Source organism: Mirounga leonina, unplaced genomic scaffold (genome assembly GCF_011800145.1).
Source record: "Mirounga leonina isolate KUSES-001 unplaced genomic scaffold, KU_Mleo_1.0 Mir_168, whole genome shotgun sequence".
Classification (NCBI taxonomy): domain Eukaryota; kingdom Metazoa; phylum Chordata; class Mammalia; order Carnivora; family Phocidae; genus Mirounga; species Mirounga leonina.
The window spans coordinates 23,222,185-23,242,999 of record NW_023270426.1 but is presented as its reverse complement, the minus strand read 5'-3'; the positions used below and the strand labels follow the sequence as shown (position 1 = coordinate 23,242,999).

The following is a 20,815-nucleotide window of genomic DNA, read 5'->3' as shown; positions in this document are numbered from 1 at the left end:
CACAGGCTGTGGTTGGAAAAAGGCTTACATAAATGCAGTAATTAAAAAAGTCACATGAGCAGTGCTGAGCTAGTAGGCAGGAGCTCTGCTTTGCAGTTAAATAGGAATGTGGATGAAGACTGCTGCCATAATCAATGCCTGCATCCGGCTGTCACAGTGTGTTCATAAAAGAGGGTTATGAGAGCTATAAAACCCTGCAGATTGGGTGGGTAATTGTCCCGTGGAGCTCTGCTAAAGGCGAAATTGCATTGACATCTCACATATTTTGCTTTCTTTTCTTCTAAACACACAAAATGGAGAAGGAGAGCTATCCTGAGGATTCAGGAAAAGGAAAGGTGAGGTTTGTGTGAATATGTGCATGTGTGCTTTCAGGGAAGAGACAGGAAGTAATTGAGGCTAGAGAAATACAGGGCCTTTGGGGAGAGAAGGACCAATGACCTGGTGACTACTGGATTCATAGATTAGTCAGGTAGGAGGCAGGATTTGTGTGGAAAGAAGGCCAACCATTATGAGTAAGGCTGAGTGGTGGGCCATGTTGTCATGTCATTGAAAATGTAAACTTTTTTAGGTATAGGGCATTCAGTGTCCTACGGAGGAAAACCTAGATTATGATTTCTGCATTTCCTAGTTAAAAAATTCTTCATAGTCAACCTTCTTAGCCTCTAACCTTTTAAATTCTGAACTCATTTTGGTGAGTTGATTGACATGGTCTTTTACCTGTCATAGCAACTACTTTTCTACTGTGTTTCTGTGTTATTCTTTTTTTTTTCCTTCCACATTTTTATTTAATGTTTCTTATTCTTGCAAAGACAAAATTGTTAGGAATAATAACAAAAAAAGAAAAGGGAAAATTTCTAGGAAAAAAAAAAATGCAGCCAGATGAGAGACAAAGGATTAGGGTAGGTTCATTAGCTTTGAGTTTGACCTCATAATTGGATCTAGCCCTAAGGGACACTAGGTCCCCAAACTTCTTGCGTGCCTTTCCCTCTCTCCTCTGTCTATACTCTCCTTGCTTCCCTTCTTGAAGCCTTTTGCCCTTGAGATTGATCCCTTTCCTCTCCTCCCTGGACAGGAACCACCAGTAGAGAAATGTTCAATCATATATTCAGTCAGTCAGTAAACCAGCATTTACTGAACATCTACCATTTGCCAGACCCTGTGCAGGTGCTTCAGATAAAGTCAGAGCAATAGAGATCTCTGCTTACCTAAAGCTTACAATTTAGTGGGGGGGGAAATGACAAATAGTCTAGGTATCCCTGGACAGATGTCAGAGGACAGCTAACCTAGCTGGGGGAGTCAGGGAGAGTACTAGAGATGGCAGCATTCCCTCTGGATGATCCTAAGAGCTTAGAGTTGAAGAGGGATCCCTCCTTCATCCCTGTACTCTACCCCTCCTGCTGCTTCTCTGTAATAGCTATCCAGAGTAGAGTGGGGCCCTGTAGTTGTCCTTGTGATTTCTCAAAAGCATAGTTGAATTGGCAAGGATATACAGAAATTGGACTCCTCATACGCTTCTGGTGGGAATGTAAAATGGTGCAACTGCTTTGAAAAACAGTCTGGCAGTTCTACAAATGATTAACCACAGAGTTACTTTATGATTCAGCAATTCCACTCCTAGGTATATACCCCAGAAAATGAAAATATATATCCACACAAAAACTTGTACACAGATTTTCGTAGCAGCATTATTCATAAGAGATAAAAGGTTGAAATAGCCCAAATGTCCATTAACTGACAAATGGATAAATAAAATGTGGGATATCCATACAGTGGAATATTACTTGGTCATAAAAGGAATGAATGCTACAACGTGAATGAACCTTGAAAATGTTACATTAAGTTAAAGAAGCCAGACCATATATTGTTTGATTCCATTCATACAGAAGTCCAGAATAGGAAAATCTGTAGAGACAGAAAATAGATTAAGGGCTGCTCAGGCCTGAAGGGGAAAGGAGTGAAAGATCAAGGTTCTAGGTTTCTTTTTGAGGTGATGATGAAATATTCTAAAATTGTGATGGTTGTACATATCTGTGAATATAATAAAAACCACTGAATTTTATACTTTAAATGGGTGAATTGTATAGTATGTGACTTCCATGCCAAAAAAGCTATTAAAACAAGAATGAAAAACATATTAGGCGACCTGAAAGATATGCAGTTCTGATTAAAATTGTGGTCTGCATGGTCGTTGCCAATTTTAAGGTTTAAAAAGGACTTTTTATTCTGGGTCCTATGGCCCCTCGGAGCTCCTTTCTCACTATACAGAGAAGTTAATGCATTTGAGTGGGCAGCATGAACAGAAGCAAAGGAGTAGACTGTGCATTCCCATCCTTGCACTACCTAACTTCCCTCCCTCATAATGATTTGGTTAACATTTATGGTATACCTACTGTGTGTAAGACTTATGGACCTGAAAGAGACAGAGTCTCTTTATTCATTCCAGTGGCAGAAGTTAAATCATTAATATAATGCTGTTTATATAAAGAACTCTTTAGGAGATAGACAGTGTGACAGAAAGAATCGTTGCAAGGCATTTTGGGATTCTGGACTTCTTCTATAGCATGTAGGGAAACATCATAATGACATCAGCTAGAGCAAGACCAATTCCCAGTCCTTCTTGATGTTGAGCAAGTTCCAAGAGTTGGCTGCCTCCTCACATGCCTCCAATCACCTCTTCATTTGGTTTCTAGACTCAATTAGTCTATTTCCATACCCTTCATTTTCTCACCAACTCCACCCCCACAATGTCCAAATTGGCCCTCCAATGCTGAAACCATTTGCCAGAAATTCATTAAGCTGAACACATGGGAAATTACAGAGGAGATTTCACTTGTCACTTAGGCTCAAATATAGCAAGTAATTTTAAAAGGACAGTGGCAAGAGGCTATTTTTATCTTGCTTGTTTGTGCTGAGTTTTCTTATCTTGCTGTCTCTCAGTCTCTTCCTAGCTACCTCTCTTCTCCTTCTTTAAATTAAATGTTGGCCTTTTAAGTCTTTTTCTCGGATTCTCTTATCTTGTTTTACAGAGTCTTCTCCTTCTGTCCTCATCATACATTCAGTCAACACATATTGAGTATCTACCACATGGCAGGCCCTCTGGTAGGCACTAGGAGAGATGGAGTGATGAATAAGACAAACATGGTCCTTACCATTATGATTACAGTCTGATGAGGCAGGTGGACATCAGGTGGAGTGAGTTCAAATTTGGTCACAGCAAAGACTTGAGGGAGTTATTTGCACTTTTATGATGTTAAGTGTACCCCCCGGTAAATGGGCATGTAAAAATCGCCAGAATCCCAGCATGTTTGTGGGGTTAGGGAATAAATCTAATATATCACAAGGAATGGAAAAAAAACAAAGATCCAGGTTTCTGTGTGATACAGTCAAGCCCCCTGGGTAGAGAGAACATGGATTTGGGAGTCATATGTTGGTGAGATTCTAACACCACGACCTTACATGTCAGCTATTTGACTTTAAGTGACCTCTGGACATCAGTACCTTCACCTATAAAATGGGAATTATAATCTCTACATTTTAGGTTGTTGTGAAGATGGAATGAGATGTCTTATATAAGGGACCAGGCAGGTGCTCAACCTATGTTACTTTCTTTCTCATGACCTCCCTACCCCACTTTGAATCATATACTCGGAAAAAAGAAAAAAAAAAAAAGCCCAGTCTCCCAGCTGGTGGGAAGTGGGGTTCCTCAAATAATATTCACCAATCATATGCCCAGAGAGATGGGTTATAACCATATTGATTAGTATAAATTGCTCTATACATGCAACTTAGGACAGTCAAATCCCTCCCTTCTTCTTTGGTAAAGGAAAGGTAGTAAAAAATGAAGTTATAGGGAAAAGACTGAAATGAGATGTAACAAAGGACTTCCTAGCCATGAGGGCTGGAAGTGTGAGTGGATGCCTGAGAGACCTACATCCTTTCCGGTTAGTGTGTGGACTGGGCTGGGGCAGGCCTACCTGGAGGTCAAGAATAAACCTGCCGACCTCTTCCTCTCCCGCTTAGCTTAGGGAGTCTTCAAGGGAGGAACTGCAGCTCCTCTCCCTTTTCCAAGCCAGGCGTGCTGGGGAAGGTGAACGCTGCTGGGAAGGCTATTGCTCCCGAGGAAAGGAAAAATGGCAGCTGCCATTTCAGGCACTTAATAAGTACACTATCAGAAGCTGCTGATTTGGTTTACCTGATTCCTTCCTGATAAAGGAGAAACCTCTTCAGTCAGAGGTTTCCTGAAGCTGAAAAGGAAGCCTGAGCTCCAACTGCGGAAATTGGCAGAGGCAACGCTCAAAGGAGTAAGCTGGGCTCCGTGGGCAGCACCAGGATTCTTGGATTCCTCCCCCACCCTCCAGCCCTGGGAAATTTCAGGTTGCCTTTGTTCTGCAGAGTTCTTTTCGACGGGGATGAGTTTAGTTGTCCTTTTCTCCCTTCACCACCATTTTTCTTTCTTCTTCCTTTTCCTTGTTCTCCCTTTCCCTCCCCCCTCTCTCTTCCCTCCTCCTTTTTCTTTTTCTCCTCCTCCTCCCTCCTGCCGATCTCCGTTTCAGCTGTTGTATCTCATTGCCCGCCCCACTCGGATTTCTGTTTCAGGAACTTTAGAATTCCTTCTTGATCTAAAGTAGCAATACCATCCTGACAACACAGGCGCTACTCTGTGTGTATTTGTAGAGATCAAGACCAAGTTTAGTCAGGTGCTTTAGGAAAAGATCTTTCCTGCGGATTTTCAGAGCCTTTCATATGCTAATGGTTGTGAATGTCCAAAAGGAGTCATTGGATTACTGGAACCCAAATTTCCCAGATCTCTTTTTATTTCCCCCAACCCCAAAGACTATATCCTGAGACACATGACATGGCCTTTGGAAAACATTTCAGAAACATATGTTAGATTTTAAAAAAATTTTGTAACATTCATTTATTGATTTCTACACCTACACTATAGGTAGGACAGGAGGTTATAATAATCTCACTTTACAAATGAGTAAAACTGAGGCTCAGAGAGTAATACATGCCTTTCTTATAGTAACGTAGCTAGCCAGCAAGCAACAAAGCTAGGTCTTGTTAATTATGGCTCTAGGCTCTCTGCACTGTCTTACACTGCGTTTAAATATAATATACATGTGACATCATAACTTGGCATGTGACATATGAGATGGCATCTAGGAGATATACATGCTGTAATTGATGAATTATAACAATTTCCCCCATTCAACTGAATATGTATCACACATCTGTTATGTGCATCACTAATCACTAGTCCAGGTGCTAGGGCTAGAGCAGTGACCAAAATAGACAAAAACACAAATTATTGCCTTCATGGAATTTACATTCAAGGGGAGAGATAGAAATTATAAGATAGGGCACCTGGGTGGCTCAGTCAGTTAAGTGTCTGCCTTCAGCTCAGGTCATGATCTCAGGTCCTGGAGTTGCGCCCCATATGGAGCTCCCTGCTCGGCAGGGACTCTGCTTCTCCCTCTCCCTCTGCCACTCCCCCTACTTGTGCTCTCTCTCTCTCTCCCATGCTCTCTTTCTCAAATAAAATCTTTTAAAAAATTATAAGATAAATTATAAAATATATTTTATTTTATATGTTATATAATCATAAGGGCTAAGGATAAAAATAGGGAAAAGAATAGGTACGTGTAGGAGCTGCAGTTCAGGTGTGCATAGGATCAAGGAAAGCTACATTGAAAAGTCTACATGTGACTACAGACCTCAAGGAGATAAGGGAGTGACTGACTGTGCAGAGATTTAGGGGTAGCTGGGAAGGGGCTCCAGGAGAGAGAAAAGCAAATTCAATGGGCCAGAGTGAAGCAGGAGTGAGCCTTGGGTGAGGCTGAGCTGGGAAGAGGGTGGGGTAGAAGGAGATGAGTTAAAAAGGGGGTAGGGTCCACATATTAGATCTTATAAGGAAATGAAGTGATATAATGCAGATGATATGCCATGATATTATAATAATAATACCATATGACAGATTTATTATGTTGCTGCATAACAAATTACCCCAAACTTTGAACATTTATCTCAGTTTCGGGTAAGGAAATGGGAGTAATTCAGCTGAGCTGGCTCAGGGTCACTCATGAGTTTACAGTCAGGCTGCCTGCCAGGGCTAGAGTCATCTGAAGGTTTCCCAAGGGGATCTGCTTGAGTCTCACTCATGTGGCTATTGACAGAAGACCTTAGTTTCTTACCACAGGAGCCTCTCCATAGGGCTGCTCGCAACATGGCCACTGGCTTCCTTCAGAGTAAGTGATGAGGGAGAGAGGCAGAGAGACAGAGGGAGGGAGAGAGGGACATGAAGAAGGAAGCCACAGAGTCTTTTATAATCTAATCTTGGAAGTTACACACCATTACTTCTGTCATATTCCATTGGCCACACAGATTAACCCTTGTACTTTGTAGGAGGGGGACTATAAGTGGGTGACTTTCAGGAGATGGGGATCATTGCGGAATCACCTCAGAGGTTGACCTCCTCAGCTGGTTTGCAGGAATTTTCCTCAAGCTAACCCTTAGTTGAACAAATATCAAAAATAGGTGCCTGGCATTGGTGTGGCCCCTACACTGGAGCTCATAACCCTACCTGGGTTGAGGCCTGAAAAGGGACAACACAGCAGGAAAGTCAGAAACCCGCTGAGAGTCTGAAGGTCTTATTTCAATTCAGCATGCGCATGCTTATTTCTTCAAAGCCCCACTTTCTCTAGGCCTGGCCTCATTATTTCATTCACCCAATTAATATAACTGGGAATAATCTTACTTAAACCTGCAAAGAAAAAAAAGGTTTGAGGAGAGCTGTGGAACTTCAAAGGCAGGCTGGGACCTCTCTGGACAATTTAATCTGGAGACAACACTGGACTTTGATGAAGGGCAGAGCCAACCTACCCATCCCTCCAGAACCCTGAGGTACCTTCCTATAAAAGAGAGGCATCCTGCCTTGTCTAAGGAGAATGACGACAGGGAACAGAGCAGTTGCTCTGTCCCTGACGCCCAGTACTGGGTCTGTCCACAGATAAGGACATGGCTCTTCTGAGCCCCAGGTAGGCCCCCTTCCCAACTCCTGCCCTGATTGGCCTTGGTTGTGCAGCCAGAGTCGGCCAGTTTCCTGAATTGAGCAGCAGATGGCATCACAGCCTCAGGAGCGAGCGGCTGAAGCTGCTGGCAAGAGCAGGGCATGATTAGCAACTCAGGCTCGTGCTTGGCATCTGGGGGCTCCTGGGGGTGGGGGCTGCTTCCCCAGCTCCCAGCTCAGAGGAGTTTGTGCTGTGCCTGCAGATTGGCATAGTGTTAGGCTGGTATCTCAGAGAGCAGAGCCTGGAGCCCCCAGTGAGGAAACAGATGGTGAACACAGGGTCTTTTCTATGATCTTTTCTGAAAAAGATGAAAATCAGGGACTGCTGTTCCCAGACCAACTGCGTTTTTCCATCACTGCCTGTCCCTACTCATGAGGGTCACATGGAATATATCCTGGCTTGGGGGCTGGCGGGTCCCTGGCAGAAGCCTCCTGGGCCAGATGGGGCCAGAGATAATTTGAGGGATCATCTAGGGAATCCCAAGAGGTCAAAACTGAGTCCTTTCCAGCACTCCCCTCAGTCACCCAAATGAGAGGGGCAGGGCTCAGTCCTGCAGTCCTTTGGTCCGCCTTCATCTCCTTCTCTGTCTGTGTGTTTCTGACTCCTCTTCTTCCTACTCTGTGTTCACTTTTCCTCTCCTTCCTTTCTCCTCTGTTATCCCTATCCATTTATGTCTTTCCCCCTGTCGATCTCTTTCTTTCTAGGTTCCAGGGTAAGAAAAAAGCCAGTTGCCAGATTTGCTGGATGTAGGCACTGGGCTGCAACACTATGTCCACTCTCCTCCCTCCCTCCCATTTCCCACCACTGCTGGATGGCTAGTCCCATGGACACCTAGACAAAGGGAGGTCTAGAGGTCACCAAGAGAATATGTTCTCTTTCCACAGAGGCTGTAGTTTGTAGACAGGAAAGCCCTCAGGGGCTTCCCAGTAGGACTGAGGTCCACTGAACCTCCTGTTCACTAGGCACCCATATATGCCAATAGAATGTGAGCTTGAGGGCAGCTACCTTGTTCATTGCTGCATCCAAAGTATCTATTATATAGTAGCTATTCAACAAAAATGTGTTAAAAATAATGAGAATTAACAAATAAAAGAAGATGGATGGAAGGTGAATGCTGACCTCTGTATTAGGCACTGGAGTACATTCAAGGTGCCATCCTCATCCATCAGCAGAGAGGAACACGCAGGGAAGCAATCACCCATAATCCAGAATAGTAACCATGAGGTGGCAGTGGTAGAAATTACAGTGGGTGCCTAAGTCCACATTGTGAAGACAGGGAAGGCTTTGTTCACTCACCAATTCAACAGTTTTTCATGGAGAGCCTACCAGTACTAGACTCTGGGTTATATCTGGGAAGAAGGTAGGCTCCTAGGTGGGTGTGGGAAACATATGAGCTAATAGATAGGTAGTAACAGACAGGATAGATGCTGTCCTAGGGGAAATCATGGGCAGTGGGGACAGAAAGCAGAGGCATCTCGCTTCATCAGGGGGGTTCTGGAAGGCTCTGTAGTGAAGTGAGTCCAAGCTGAGATCTGCCTCAAAAGTTAGTAGAAGTCAGCTGGTGGAGAAGGAGGGAAGAGAGTTCCAGCCAAGGGAACATTACCTAGTCAAGAGAGAACAGGCAGTTTTCAAGGAACTGAGTGAAAGTGTCAGGAAATCTGGCTTGAGTACCAGTAGGGTGGTGGGCAGGGCCGGAAGACATGAAGCAAGAGAAGTGGGTGGGAGCAGGGTAGAAGAAGCACGCAAACCAAGTTGAGTTATGAGTTTACCTTCAGGGCATGGGAAACCATTTGAAAGTTTTAAGAAGGGAAGTGATAAGATCAAGTTTGGATTTTAGAGAGGTTACTCTGGGTACAGTGTGGGCACTGGATGGCGTAGGGCCAGAGAAGCATCCTAAAGGCCAGTGAGGGAACAGTCCAGACAAGAGATGAGAGCCTGAGTGATGATGACATCCCTGGGGCTGGAGATCATGTTTGAGCCAAGCCTGAGGAAAAACTTGGGATAGGAAGGATGCTGGCATTCCAGAGAAAGAAAATGCACATACAAACATTTCAGGAATTTGGCATGTTTGAGGCAGCACATGGTTATATATTTGTAGCCTGTGAGAGGGCACAGGGGTAGGTGTGGGAGATGAGGTAGAGAGGAGCTAACCTTTGCTGAAGAGCCTTAGAAGCCCAGGGTCAGGCCAGATCCTTTTTGTTAGAGTTGGAGAGCACAGGGTGAGTAGGTAGAGCCTTTCTCTCTAGACACTCAAATTATCTGCAGAGCTTCCAGAGTGTCCCACTCCATCCAGACATTTTCAGAACAAATGTATCACCTAGAACCTGAAAGACAAGGACAAACCGTATATAAGGAGGTGAAGGAGGATGTAGGAACTGGAGTAAGCAAGTGGATCAGGACAGGGCATGGGGAGAATGGGAGACACTTCCTGCCAAGCAGAGAGAGGAGCAAGGCTGGGTGAGAGAGGTCCCATCAGAACCTGGAAATCCCAGTTCCAGAATAGTCTGGTTCTATACTCGCTCTCCCCAGTTCTACCTCCTGACCTCAAAGACCTCCTTACAGGCATCTCCCCCAAAGAGGACGTTTCCCCCAAAGAAGAAATTTGCAAAAAGGTAGAGAGCAGGGACCAATTGGTATGATTAAGAAATTGGGCTCTGCTTCTTCCTTAGTTTCCAACAGGGCAAGTCACTCACTGGAGTCATTTTCCTTACCTGAAGTGGGGGCAATAACACCTACCTCATCAGTGCTGAAAGGTGGAAATGAGATAATATGAACAGAAAACTAACACAGTGAAGGTTCTCAATAAATCTTTGGTGTTATTAAGATTCTGGTATGAGACAAATGGAGTGGGGTGGGGGGCAGAGAGAAATAGGAAGGGATGTAAGTAAGGAGGGCTGAGTGAAAGGGGAGTGAGTTCCAATCTGTGCAGAATTCTTCAATGGCTTCCATGGCCTGTGGGACAAAATCCTCCACCAGGGCTGATTCCTGCCTACCTGTCCTGCCTCATCTCCCGTGGCTCCCAAACTCACTTTATAGACTGAACAGGATCCTACCACCTGTGATTCCCAGAACAGAGCAAGCTCATCAAGCCTTTCCATGAGCTGTTGTGGAGAAAAAAAATACCCCTCAACCCTGTCTTCATACCAAAAATTAGGAAGCGTGAGCTACCTGGAACAGATGTTGGGAAGGGACCCAGGATGTGTATATTGTGGGGAAGGGGTGGAGGACTAAGGGAGGGAGGAGCAGGGGAAAGTTATTATGGCTCAAATAAATGGTATTTGACCCAGTACTTAGGTGAGACAGAGAGGCAGGCAAGCCGATGTGCATGCTTCTCTTGGTGGTGAGGCCAAGACTGGAGGAGAAGAGAGAAAGGGCAGAGGTTTAAGGGAGTCCCAGGATATGCCTGGTTTTCCACCTCCTCCCGTGTTTTCTCTCTTCTTCCTTCCTTTAGGATCTAAATTCCCTAAGAGGGAATTGCAAGCCTGAGAGTGTTGACCTGGGACTGACTGACTCCTTTTAGGAGCTAAGACCCCAGGATACAAAGGTCCAGTTATAATTCAGTGTGAGAAATGTGTTATGAAGACTTGTGCTAAGGACTATGGGGAGCCTGTGGGCTTTGCAGAGGCAGAGAACTGGGCCTTGGCAAAGGAATAGATTATCAAATGGGAAAGGGTTTCCGGGAGGTGAGCACAGCATGAAGGTAAGCAGATTCTGCCTGGTCCCTGTGAGGATAAAACATATTCTTCACTTCTTCTCCTTTCCTCCATCTCCAGAATTGAGCTCCTATGCCTCCTCCCAGGGCACCTTTAGAATCATTGACTGTTAGAGCTGAGAGAAACCTTGGTGATCTTGCAGGTCATCCCAGTCTTTTGAATTTTATATGTGGGGAAACAAAGACCCAGAGGGAGGAAGAAACTTGTGTGAAGTCGCTTAGTGGATGAAGAACTCAGTCAGATTTCAGAGTTTCTGACTCATCTCTGCTTGCATTTCCTAGTTCTACATTGCCTCAGCGTCAACCACTTTGGCCCCCATCCTCCAGGGGCTGGGTTTTGTTTTGTTTTGTTTTTTTCTGGGTGAGGATAGAGAAGGGATTTTTACCTACCCCCCTGTTATCAAAAAATAATAATTACAACTATCCCTTATCAAACATTTACTGTGTGTCAGGCACAGTTCTAGGTGCAAGGGACATACACTAAACAAAGTTTCTCCTTGCATGCAGCTCACATTCTAGGGTGGAGACAGAAGTTAAATAAACAAACATATCATGTGGTGTCACCTGATAAGTGCTATGAAGAAAATTGAGGCTAGAAAGGGGGGTTGAGTGTGACTAGAAGGAGGCTATTTTAGATAGTTTACTCTAAAACTCAGAGGCCTAAAACAGCAATAAATTATTGCTTCACAGTTTCTGAGGTGACCCTCAGAATTCAGAAGTGGCTTAGCTGGGTCATTCTGGCTCAGGGTCTTTCTTGATGTTGCAGTCCAAATGTCAGACAGGACTGCAGTTGCCTGAAACCTTGACTGGGGCTGGAGGATTCTCTTCCAGGATGGTTCGCTCACATGGCTGTTGGCTGGACACCTTCGTCGCTTACCACATAGGTAGCCCTCCCCATAGGGCTGTTTGAGTATCCTCATGACATGGCAGCATGCACATGGTCTAAGAAAGAAAGCAAGGAGGAAGACACAATGCCTTTTTTTAAAAAAACTTTTTATTTAGGAATAATTTTAGATTTACAGACAAGTTACAAAAATAGTACAAAGAGTTCCTTACAAACTTCACTTGGCTTCCTCTAACATTGATATCTTATATAACCATGGTACATTTCTCAAAGTCAAGAGATTAACACTGAGACACTACTATTAATTAAACTACAGACTTTATTCAGATTTCCCCAGTTTTTCCATTAATGTCTTTTCTGTTCCATGATCCAGTCCCGGAGATCACATTGTGTTTAGTCATCATGTTTCCTTAGTCTTCTTTGATCAACAGTAGTTTCCTACTCTTTCTTGTTTTTCATAAACTTTTTAAAAAGTTTTTATTGTAATTCTAGTTAGTTAACATATAGTGTAATCTTAGTCTCAGGTGTATAATACAGTGATTCAACAATTCCATACATCATCGGGTGCTCATCACAACAAGTGCGCTCCTTAATCCCCCCATCACCTATTTCACCCCCCCACCTCCCCTCTGGTAACCATCAATTTGTTCTCTAGAATTAAGAGTCTGGGGGCACCTGGGTGGCTCAGTCTGTTAAGCATCTGCTTTCAGCTCAGGTCATGATCCTAGGGTCCTGGGATTGAATCCTCCATCGGGATCCTTGCTCAGCGGGGAGTCTGCTTCTCTCTCTCCCAATGCCTGCCACTCCCCCTGCTTGTGCTCTCTGTCAAATAAATAAATAAAACCTTTAAAAAAATAGAATTAAGAATCTGTTTTTTTGGTTTGTGTCTCTCTCCCTCTTTTTTCCCCCTTCGCTTGTTTTGTTTCTTAAATTCCACATTCAAGTGAAATGTGGGAATACCCATTCATATGGTATTTGTCTTTCTCTGATGGACTTACTTTGCTTAGCATTATACTCTCTAGCTCCATCCCCATTTTTGCAAATGGCAAGATTTTTTTTTTAAAGATTTTATTTATTTATTTGAGAGAGAGAGACTGAGAGAGAGAGAGCATGAAAGGGGGGAGGGTCGGAGGGAGAAGCAGACTCCTTGCCGAGCAGGGAGCCTGATGCGGGACTCGATCCAGGGACTCCAGGATCATGACCTGAGCCGAAGGCAGTCGCTTAACCAACTGAGCCACCCAGGCGCCCACAAATGGCAAGATTTTATTCTTTTTTTATGGCTGAGTAATATTCCACAACACACACACACACACACACATCTTTTTTATCCCTTCATCAGTTGATGTACACTTGGGCTGCTTCCATTATTTGGGTATTATAAATAATGCTGCTATAAATATAGAGGTGCATGTATCCCTTTGAATTGGTGTTTTTGTTTTCTTTGGGCAAATACCCAGTCATGAGATTGCTGGATCCTAGGGTAGTTCTATTTTTAACTTTTTGAGGAAACTCTAGCCTGTTTTCCAGAGTGGCTGCACCAGTTTGCATTCCTAACAGTGAATAGGGTTCTCCTCTCTCCACATCCTTGCCAACACCTGTTGTTTCTGGTGTTGTTGATTTTAGTCATTTTGACAGGTGTGAGGTGATAGCTCATTCTAGTTTTGATTTGCATTTCCCTGATGGTAAAAACATGGAACCCGTCATGAATTTGTGTGTCCTCCTTGTGAAGGGGCCATGCTAACTGTCTCTGTATCGTTCCAGTTTTAGTATGTGTGCTGCCGAAGCAGGCACTGTTTTTCATAATCTTGACAATTTTGAAGAGTACTGATCAGGTATTATGTAGAATGTCCCTGAATTTGCATTTGCCTGATGTGGTCTCATTACCAAACTAAGGTAATCACAAAATCTCTTATGACCTTGTCTTAGAAGTCACACGCTGTTACTTTTACCGTATTCTGTTATTTAGGAGTTAGACACTAAGTCAAGCCAATACTCAAGGGGGTGGGGAGGATTGTGTTCTACCTCTTGAAGGGAGGAGTATCAGAGATTTTGTGGGCATATTTTAAAATCACCACAGGGGGGTCAAGGAAGGTTTCTCTGACACAGTGACACTTGAACAAAACTTGAAATAAGCAAGGGAATAAGCCATGGAGAGATCAAGATAAAGCTTTGTAGGCACAGGGTACAGCCAGGAAGGGCCTGAGGCAGGAGTATACGCAGCAATGTTTGAGAAGTATGTCAGGAAGCCGGTGTGGCTTACCAGAGGCAGCAAGGGGGAGCGTGGTGGCATGAGGTCATTAAGTTTGTGGGCTGGGGGTTAGGGAGGTAATGTAGGGCGCTGTAGAACGTAGTAAGGATGTGGATTTTATGCTGAGTGAAATGAGAGCCATTGAAGTGTTCTGAGCAGAACAGTGACATGATTTTAAAGATTTTATTTATTTATTTGACAGAGACAGAGATAGTCAGAGCAGGAACACAAGCAGGGGGAGTGGGAGAGGGAGAAGGAGGCTTCCCACCAATCAGGGAGCCCGATACGGGGCTCGATCATGACCTGAGCTGAAGGCAGACGCTTAACGACTGAGCCACCCAGGCACCCCACAGTGACATGATTTTAAAAGGATAATTCTGTCTGCTGTGTGCATACCCTGTTGATGGGAAGAGCAGAAGTTGGGTATCAGATGAGGAAGAACTCAGTGTTCTTCCAGAAGGAGGCTCTTTCCATAATCCAGGTGAGAGATAATGCTTATTGTCTCAATCCCTAACTCAAGGGCCATTATGAGGACCAAAGAAGAAAACATCATTAGGTTGCCTGGCATACAGTAGGTGCTAAGCACATCAAAGTCTTAAGGAATAGCAGTATCCTGAGGAAGAAAACGAGTACCTTCCATTGTCTGAAAGAAAATGAAGGTCTGTACAATGTCCTTCTTTTATGTCCAGCATGTGGCCTGGCTCTAGGGATACAAAGAAAAAATTGACTTCTTGACTTTGAGGAGCTCAGTCTGGTGGGTTGAACATTGCTGCAAGAAATAATTCCAACTTCACTGGCCAAATGCTACAACTGATTTGGTACAGGAGGCTCTGGTGGGCCTAGGAGGAATGCCCGATTTGGGGAAAGTACCAAAGGACTCATCTGACACCCAACTTCCACCCTTGTCACCTATTATCTCTTCATACAGAAGCCAGACTCCAAACTCAAAGCTGTTTGAATCTCAAGGCCCACATTCCCAGCCACTCTGATATACTACCAACCCTGTGGAGACATGGTCTTCATACACTTATCCCATGGTCTTGCCATTTAAACCTTCAGCAGGCACTGCTATTTAATGGATTGAGGAGTTTTCAAAACCCTAAAGACAGAGGGAAAGTGAGGCTTATTATCCTCTGATTTATATTTATTGCAAGTTGCATTAAATAGTACACACCATGAGAGAGGAAATAGCTCTCTGTTGGGTATTGTATGCCAGTGGTCTCAAGGCTTTGGCAAGGCTTCCCTGGATAAGGATGTGGGAAGGTCAGTGCTGTGGTTCTGAGACCCCTCCCTCATAGGCCCACCAGCCGTGGCTCAAAAACCCTGTAAAAAAACTCTGTCCATTTTATAGATGGAGAAAAATGCCCTCTGCAGGGGGAAGGCTTTGGTACAAGACTGGACTTCCAGCAATGAAAGTTGGCCTCTGAAATCACCAATTGCCATTTAGTTGGATGAGCTTTCTCTCAAGAGAGGTATGGGAAAGAGAAGCAAGCTGGGAAGCAAAAAGAACAAGAATGAGAGTGAGACAGAACTTGAGGAGTCGAGATGATTAGCAGATGCCGAATTAATTGTGGGATGGGAAGGGGCACAAGACCTGAGGGAAGTGAAAGAAAGAAAGAAAGAAAGAAGGAAGGAAGGAAGGAAGGAAGGAAGGAAGGAAGGAAGGAAGGAAAGAAAGAAAGAAAGAAAGAAAGAAAGAAAGAAAGAAAGAAAGAAAGAAAGAAAGAAAGAGAAAGAAAACAACTGAAAAGGATGGAGGAGATAATAGGTTTTTTCCTCACTAAATACACACCAGCCGAGAACAGTACCCTCTGTGTCTGTGGAGAGAGAGAGAGCACCTCCAGCACCTGCCCTCCGCCCACCCTCCCCATCACATCACCCTGCGCGGGAGGTGGGGGCTCACTCCCCAGCAGCTTCTCATCCCTTTTTTCCTTCAACAAGTATTCTTACTAAGAACCTACTTCAGGTCAGAAACTGGTCAAAGGCTGTGAACAAGGCAGTAAGCACACAAGTGAGTTAATAAGCCCATTGTAGATAGTGGCAAAATAAAACGGGCGAAACGGGATGGGGTGTTGTCATCTGTGCAATGGCGGTGTTAACCTGACTCCTTTGTCCTCACTGGGTTGCTGTGAGGATTCGCGGAATTAATCCCTGGAAACACTTAGCACAGTACCTGGCACAGAGTGAGTTCTCGTTGGTGTTATCCATCCTTCCTTCCTTCCTTCCTTCCTTCCTTCCTTCCTTCCTTCCTTCCTTCCTTCCTTCCTTCCTTCCTTCTTTCCTTCCTTCCTTCCTTCCTCCTTCTACTTTGCCTAAAGCTCTCCCTTTCTTCCTGTGTCTTCCTCTCTCATTCATCCCCCTCTTTCCAGATCTCTCATCTTCCTCCCTCCCTTTCTCCTTTCTCTCCTTTCCACCCTCCCTTCATAAGGCAATAGCCTTGCTCTTTCCTCCCTAAATTGAAGGGCAGTGTTGTAGTAAAACAAATCGCTGTCAACAAAGTACATTTCCACTGCATTCATCCCCATGCAGAGAAGATTTATCAGGGTCTCTCACCCTCTCACATGTTATGTAAATGTGGTAATCCAGTGGAAATATGATATCTGAGGAGTCTGAGGATAAAGACACCATAAAAACTATCAATTACCCACTGGAGCTTGGGTTTCGTTAACTCACTCACTGCCTTGCCTGTCTTCTGCCTTTCCTCTCGGGGGGAAAACTTGACAGGTGGTGACAGCTTATAAAAAGATGCTTTCTTCCTCCTTGGGTCCTAGGAGGTCATCTGGAGGATCAAATGTTTGTAAAGTGCCTGAGAAATTTTAAAGTGCTACATAATTCAAGGGTATTATTATTTCTATTGTCATGTGGGCCATCTCCGTGCCTCTTCTGTGTGACAGATGTCTGCTCTCTCTGCAAGCCTGGGCTGACCCCACGCTTGGGTTTCTGTAATATCCTTCTGCCGCCTGAACCTATAAGCAATGCTCCTTCTTTTCGCTCTTTCTAGGTACCCCCTGGTACCCCAGAATCACATTGATGTTTGCCCTGAGTTTAATAGGAAGTTAAGCTCTCAAAAGGGATGAAAATCCTCTGAGTAGCCCACCACAGGAGTAAAGAGTGGGGCAGGTCCACAAGAGCCAATGGCAGCTAGGAGGGAGGCTAGGGTGAAAGCCCTCAGCCCCCCAGACCTCAGGGCAGCTGTACTGAGAGCTCAGGGGTGCATACGCTGCCCTAGATGACACAGAGGCTGTGCTCGGAGAGGCCTGCCCTGTCCTCCATCCCTAAAGAGGCAGGCAGAAGAGGCTGGTGGTTCAGATCCTAATATCTGAGTCCTGGGTTTGATCCCCAGTCTGCTACTTTCCAAATTATTTCTCTCTTACTTTTCTCATTTGCCAAATGGCAGTGATAATAGCATCTTTTCATCTAGTTGTTGTGAGGAATAAATGAAACAAAGCTTGTGAAGCACTTAGCATGTAATAAAATAATTGTGTTGTTGTTTTAAGTGTTGCTTAGAATGCTTTCTACATCATAGGCCCTGTTCCTCAAAGGCCTGGCCATGGGGATACAGACCTTGCCTGGCTACCTCCCCCAGGAAAGGGTCCCTAGGTCTGGGTTGTGCCTGCTTCTCTTGGAAACTCAGCAGCCCCATGAGGGCTGGAGTTGAGGGACCGGAAGAGGCAATAGAAAGGCAAGAAGCGTTTTGGGGGAGGTGGGTGTTTCTTACCCAGAAATGTCAGGAGTCAGAGCTGGAAGTGGGGGAGGTGGTGGGGGTGGGGGGAGGAGGGGAAAAGATAGGATGTCTCCAAGCTGCCAGAATCCGGATGGGGATGCAACTCTGGGGTTCTGGCACTTCCTGCCACCCCCAGTCTTGGGAATGAGTCATTAAAGGGAGGAGTGATGGAGGTGTCACGCTCTGCCCACAGATCATCGGGCCGTTCCCCAAAAGAGGGCTGATGGGAGGGAAAAGGAGAAAATCTGGAGGCTTAAGGGTGGAGAGGAGCTAGGAATAAGGGGAGAGAGGAGGAGCTTCTAAGGTTCAGCTCACCTATTGGCAGCCCAGGGAGGCAGGCCCTAGCCTCCACCTCCTGTACCAGCTTCACTGCCCATCCTGGCCACGAATAATAAATCCACAACTGCTCTTTTGACCTCCGCCTCTGTGTTGGGCTGGCTCTCTCCAGTTTTCTCACAGTGGGGTGCTTCACATCTTTTTGCTAACCTACAGTGGGGAAGGGGACAGGGGATCCACTTGTCCCTTTTCCATCTGGCCAACTCCTGAAGTCTCCTCCCCCTTAAAGTCCTTTGCCTCCGACCCTGAGCAACCCATCTGTAACTGTGTCATAGCAACTGGCTCATTTCATTGGGATTATGTTTCTTCAGGAATGCCTGATCCCTTAGCCTTCCAGCTCCTCAATGTCAGGGACTTCTTTATGTCTCTAGAGTCCAGCCAAAGGTTAGATATCAATGTATGGATATGGCCTTGGCCCACAAATACTATTTTTTCTCCTTCTTTAGCTCTCTAGTTACTGCTATTCCCAACTCTTTATATTTTCTATTTACTGAGCACTTATTATGTGGCAGGTATTTTTACACGTTAATTTATTTAATCCTCACAATGATCTGCCTTAGATGAGAAAACTTTTACAGATGAGAAAACTGAGCTCAGTGAAATTAAGTAACTTGTCCAAGGTCACAGAGTCTCAGGTGTCAGAGCTGAAATTTGCCAGCAGAGCTTTCAGATTTGTTTGTTTGTTTGTTTGTTTGTTTGTTTTGAGAGTCTTTTTTTTAAAAGGTTTTATTTATTTATTCATGAGAGACAGAGAGAGAGAGGCAGAGGGAGAAACAGGCTCCCCGCAGAGCAGGGAACCTAGGGAGCCTGATGCGGGACTCAATCCCAGGATCCTGGGATCATGACCTGAGTTGAACACAGACACTTAACTGACTGAACCACCCAGGAGCCGTTTTGAGAGTCTTTTTATAATTTTTTTAAAATACAAAAATGAGGGGGCGCCTGGGTGGCTCAGTCAGTTAAGCATCTGGCTTTGGCTCAGGTCATGATCCCAGAGTCCTGGGATAGAGTCCCGCCAGGGTTTCCTTGCTCAGCGGAGAGCCTGTTTCTCCCACTAACTGCTGTTCCCCCTTCTTATATGCTCTCTTTCTTCCTCACTCTCTGACAAATAAATAAATAAAATCTTAAAAAAAAAAAAGAAAATACAAAAATGAGACCTCTTAGTTGTAATAATTTCATACAGAATTTTTAAATTTTAGTTAATTTTTTCAGATATCTTTTTTAAATTTAAATTTAATTAATATATGGTGTATCATTAGTTTCAGAGGTAGAGTTTAGTGATTCATCAGTTGCATGTAACACTCAATGCTCATTACATCAAGTGCCCTTCTTAATGCCCATCACCCAGTTACCCCATCCCTCCACCCACCTCCCCTCCTCAGTTTGTTTTCTATAGTTAAGAGTCTCTTATGGTTTGTCTCCCTCTCTGATTTCATCAGATTTTAGTTAATTTTTGAGTTTCCTGTTGCTTTATTGAGATGTAATTTATATACTATACAATTTACCCATTTAAGGTACACAATTCAATGGTTTTTGGTATATTTATAGAGTTATGCAACCGTTACCACAATTAATCCTAGGACATTTTCATCCCTGGAAAAGGAAGCCCCATACCCATTTGGAGTCACTATCCATATCCTCTCAACATCCTCAGCCCTAGGCAACCATAAGTCTACTTTTTGTCTCTCTAGATTTGCTTACTTTGGAGATTCCCTATGAATGGAATCACACAATATGTGGCCTTTGTGACTGACTTCTTTCACTTAGCATAATGTTAAGTTTCATCCATGTTGTAGCATTTATCAGTACTTCATTTTTTTCATTGCCGAATAGTATTCCATTAACATTAATGAAATGGAATAGTAGTATTCCATTGTGTGGATATTGCATGGAAATACCATGCAATACCATGTTGTATGATCCATTTATCAAGTGATGGAAATTTGGATTGCTTCCCCTTTATGGCTGTTATGAATAATGTTGCTATGAACGTTCATGTACAAATTTTTGTATGAACACCTGTTTTCAGTTCCCTTGGGTATATGTCTAGGAGTGGAATTGCTGGACCATATGGTAACTCTATGTTCAACCATTTGAGGAAATGCCAGACTGTTTTCCAAAGCAGATGTAGCATATTACAATCCCACCAGAGGTGCATCAGGGTTCCAATTTCTCCACATCCATCTGACATTTGTTGTTATCTTTTTTATTATAGCCATCCTGGTGGTGTGAAGTAGTATCTCATTGTGGTTTTGTTTTTCATTTCTCTGATGACTAATGATGTTGAACATCTTTTTATGTGCTTGTTGCCTATCTTCTTTAGTGAAATATCTATCCAGATCCTTTGCCCTTTTGAAAATTGGTTTTTTTGTCTTTTTGTTAGTGAGTTGTGGAGTTCTTTATTTTTTTAAAAGATTTTATTTTATTTATTTGAGAGAGAGAGAGAGAGCGGGAACAGGGGAGAGGAGCAGATAGAGAGGGAGAAGAAGACTCCCCACTGAGCAGGGAGCCCAACATGGGCCTTGGTCCCAGGATCCAGAGATAATGACCTGAGCCCAAGGCAGAGGCTTAACTGACTGAGGCACCCAGGAGCCCTTTGGAGTTCTTTATATATTCCAGATTTAAGTTCCTTATCTGATACATAATTCTTAGATATATATTTTCTCCCATTCTGTGTTTTATCTCCCACTTTCTTGATGGAATCCTTTGAAGCACAAAAATTTTTAATTTTGATGAAGTCCAGCTTAGTTTTTTCTGTCACTTGTACTTTTGTTGTTGTACCTAAGATGGCTTTCCCTAACCCAAAGTCAGAAAGATTTACTTCTAATTTTTTTCTGAGAGTTTTACAGTTTTAGCTTTGTAAGTCTATGATCCATTTTTT

General features: G+C 44.0%; 1 non-coding gene across 1 annotated transcript; it reads right to left on the bottom strand.

Moving 5' to 3' along the window:
- Positions 1-13,310: 13,310 nt before the first annotated feature.
- On the bottom strand, positions 13,311-13,417 carry LOC118017188. The gene has a single exon (XR_004681059.1). It is a non-coding gene; the product is annotated as a U6 spliceosomal RNA (small nuclear RNA).
- Positions 13,418-20,815: the final 7,398 nt, after the last annotated feature.